The sequence below is a fragment of the Lycium barbarum genome, chromosome 7 (genome assembly GCF_019175385.1).
Source record: "Lycium barbarum isolate Lr01 chromosome 7, ASM1917538v2, whole genome shotgun sequence".
In the NCBI taxonomy this organism is placed as follows: domain Eukaryota; kingdom Viridiplantae; phylum Streptophyta; class Magnoliopsida; order Solanales; family Solanaceae; genus Lycium; species Lycium barbarum.
In genome coordinates this window covers 95,252,080-95,256,177 of record NC_083343.1, presented here as the reverse complement: position 1 = coordinate 95,256,177, position 4,098 = coordinate 95,252,080, and the positions used below count along the sequence as shown (strand labels likewise).

Below are 4,098 nucleotides of genomic sequence, written 5' to 3'. Positions count from 1 at the left end.
TTAGTGTAAACCACTACTTTGGACCTCAACAAGTAGGCCCAAAATTTCTCAAAGGCAAACACAATGGCAAGCAGCTCTTGCCCCGTCACTGTGTAATTCATTTGGGCAGCATTCAGTGTTCTGCTTGCATAATAGATCAGGTGCATAATTTTATTGTGCGTCTGCCCAAGAACAGCACCTATTGCAAAACCACTAGCATCACATATCAGTTCAAATGACAAGGACTAGTCAGGAGCAACAATAATAGGAGCAGTAGTGAGACGCTCTTTTAACTCCTCACACGCCTTCCGACACTTATCATCAAACGCAAACTTCGCCTCTTTTTCAAGAAGCTTGCACATTGGGTTGACAATCTTGGAGAAATCTTTGATGAAGCGCCTGTAGAACCCAGCATGTCCCAAGAAACTTCAGACACCTTTGACCGAGATAGGTGGTGGAAATTTTGCAATCAAATCAATTTTCGCTTGATCGACCTCGATTCCCTTTTCAGAGATTTTGTGACCGAGGACGATTCCTTCCTTCACCATAAAATGGCACTTCTCCCAATTTAGCACGAGATTTGTCTCCTCACATCTTTTTAGCACTTGACCCAGATGGCCAAGACAATCTTCAAACGAATTACCTACGACAACAAAGTCATCCTTGAACACTTCCAAGAAATCCTCCACCATGTCTGAGAAGATTGACATCATGCATCTCTGAAAAGTGGCTGGTGCATTACACAAACCAAAAGGCATCCGGCTAAATGCAAACGTCCCATAAGGACAAGTAAAAGTGGTCTTCTCCTAATCTTCCAAAGCAATGTTGATCTGGTTGTAGCCCGAATAACCATCAAGGAAGCAATAGTAGGAATGCCCCGCTAGCCTATCAAGCATCTGATCAATGAAGGGCATAGGAAAATGGTCCTTGCAAGTGGCTGTGTTGAGCTTGCGATAGTCCATGCAAACTCTCCATCCGGTGACAGTTCTGGTTGGGATCAACTCATTCTTTGCATTTGGCACAACAGTGATGCTGACCTTCTTAGGAACACATTGGACTAGGCTCACCCATTTACTATCAGCAATTGGGTAAACTACTCCTGCATCTAACCATTTGATGATCTCTTTCTTGACAACCTCTTGCATATTCTCGTTCAATCGCCTTTGATGCTCTACACTTGGTTTGCTATCCTCCTCCAACTGGATTTTGTGCTCACAAATCCTAGATGGAATACCTCGGATGCCTGATATGGTCCAACCAATAGCACGCCTATACTCTCTCAACACCTCCAAAAGCTGTAATTCTGCTCCTCAGTCAGTAAAGCTGAAACAATCACTGGAAATGTATTATCCGGACTAAGGAACTCATACTTCAGATGTGATGGGAGATGTTTAAGCTCCAACTTAGGTGGCTTAATGATTGAAGGCTTTGCTGGAGGAGTTGTTCTATTTTCCAGATCGAGATTCAACTTCTTTGGGTGGTAGGAATATGATCCCAACCCAACAAGTGAATTAACTGTCTCCGCATAACCTTCCATGTCCTCAGCATCAAAGTTAACAAGAATACTAGCAAGAGCTTCACCCAAACTTTCTTCTTCCATCTTGAACTCCACTGCTTCATCAACAACATCAAACGAATCAATTACCGAAATACTCTCATAAGCACTTAGTAACTTCATCCCTTTGGTAGCCCAAAAAGTCACTTCTTCATCGTTGACTCGGAACTTGATTTCATTTTTCTCGAATCCATTAGAGCCCTCCCTGTAGAAAGGAAAGGTCTCCCCAGAATAATAGGAATGTCCCGATCAATAGCACAATCAAGAATCACAAAATCAGCTGGCAACATAAAATCACCAACCCGCACAAGTACATCATCAACCACCCCAACAGGTCTTTTGATAGACCTATCAGCCATTTGTAACCTCATAGCAGTCGGCCTTGGCATCCCCAAACCTGATTGTTTGTATATAGCAAGAGGCATCAAATTAATACTCGCCCCATTATCACACAAGGCACGAGAAAAATCATGGTGCCCAACAGAACAAGGAATGGTGAACGACCCAGGATCTCCCTTTTTCTGAACAGTTGTAGTTGAAATGATGGAACTCACAGTTTGAGTCAAACTCACGGTTTCATGTTGAACCGTCTTCTTCTTGGTCAACAGATCCTTCAAATATTTAGCAAAACCGGGCATCTCCTTGACAGCTTCCAAGAAGGGAAAATTTAGAGATAACTGTTTCAACTGATCAAAAACTTCTCGAACTTATCATCTTCCTTCTTATTTACCAACCTCTGAGGAAATGGAGGTTTAGATTTGAAAAGCTGCGTCAAAGGGCGGAGAGCCCCTTTTACAGCCTGCTTACTTGTGTTATCAGCTTCCTTCACCATCTTTGGAATATCAGCAACCTTCTTGTCAGTAGGATTATCATCAGCAATAATAAGTGCTTCAGACTGCACCTCATCCTCTTTATCTATCGGCTCAAGATCAATCACCTTCTCAGCAGCCTCCTGGAGTATTTTACCACTCCTAGTAGTGATGACAAACACACGGTCTACACCGCCTCCCCCATTCTTGGTATTTGGAATAGTGTCACTCGGAAGTCCTCCCTTTTTAGAAGGGTGTTGCTCTCTAGAAATATCCCTCATCTGTGACTCAAGCTTCTGAATAGCCGCTGTATGGGAACCCACAGTTTCTGTCAGCCCAGATAAAGTCCTTTCAGACTTAGATTGATTTGCTAGAATTTTTTCAAGCATTGATCCAACCTTCGAACTACATTGCTCTGTTGACTGCCCTTTTGGTGGTATATAAGGATTGGAACTCTTGTTCCCGAAATTGTTGCTGTTGTTGTAGCTCCCTTGGTTCGCACCACCATAATTATTATTGTAGTTCCCAGAGTTGTTGTAAGCACCTTGACCTTGCTGAGGTCTCCATTGATTCTGATTCTGATAGCCACCTTGGTAATTCTGTCTTTGGTAACCCCCTTGAGAGTTATTAACATAATTAGCATCTTCAACCTGTATAGGTAGCCCATCATGGAACGGACCATCTTGAGTATGGTACATCCCTTTTGGCAAAACTGTATCATCATCACAAATATTTACTCTCTTGATCTGGGATTCATAAAACTTCTTTGTTAGCAAGGAGATATTTGTTGCAAGTTTTGCCAATGTTTGCTGGGTGTCTTGATTCTCCTTCACTATATTCTGGATCATAGCACTACCATACGGTACCACATCAGCATTGTTTGAGTGCCAAGCCTGATTATGAGTCGTCAGCTTGTTAAGTATTGTGGTCACTCATCGATAAGTTTTGTTCATGAAACAACCATCAGCTGTATTATTAGCAACTGACTGTGTCACTGGATCTAGCCCTCGGTAGAACTTCTCCATTAATATTTATTCCAGAAAACCATGATTCGGGCTCTTCTGCAAATACTCCTTGAATCTCTCCCAGGCTTCATATAGTTGTTCCCTCGGTCGTTGCTTAAATTCATATATCTTGACACGAATTTCAGCCTTCTTGCTAGGAGGGTACCACTTTGTGAGAAAAGCAGTCACCATCTCTGCCCATGAAGTAATCGAATTTCGGTGCAGCTTCTCAAACCATGTTCTTGCTTCTCCAGTTAAGGAATATTTGAATAACCTCAACCGAATAGCATCTTGTGTAACGTTGTTCTGGATGTGATTAGCACACACATCCACAAAATTCTGCAAATGACGTTGAGGGTCATTCTCGGTAGAGTTTCGAAAGTATCCCTGCAGTTTCAACAACTAGTATAGAGAGGAGTCAATTTTCACGGTGGCAGCTCCAACTCGAGGCTGAACAATAGCAGATGCACAGTCCTCCTCTGGAACAAGATCAGCAAAAATATTCTCATCATCTGATTCATTCGCCTGATTGTTCAACCGACCCCCCTGGTTACCAGCACGTTGATTTTGCTGATTTTGATTCATGTTCACCTGGTTTATACAGAGTAGAAAACAAGGTGTGATGGAAGAAGAAAAAGACTTCAATCAAATCAAACACTATTTAGTAATTTCAAAACCGTATTTCCCGACAACGGCGCCAAAATTTGATACGCTCAAATTACACCTATTAATGGTATAACGCGGACGTTGT

General features: G+C 42.3%; 1 non-coding gene across 1 annotated transcript; it reads left to right on the top strand.

Moving 5' to 3' along the window:
• The first annotated feature begins 3,384 nt into the window (after positions 1-3,384).
• LOC132604810 (small nucleolar RNA R71) lies at positions 3,385-3,490 on the top strand. The gene has a single exon (XR_009568905.1). It is a non-coding gene; the product is annotated as a small nucleolar RNA R71 (small nucleolar RNA).
• The last annotated feature ends 608 nt before the right edge of the window (positions 3,491-4,098 follow it).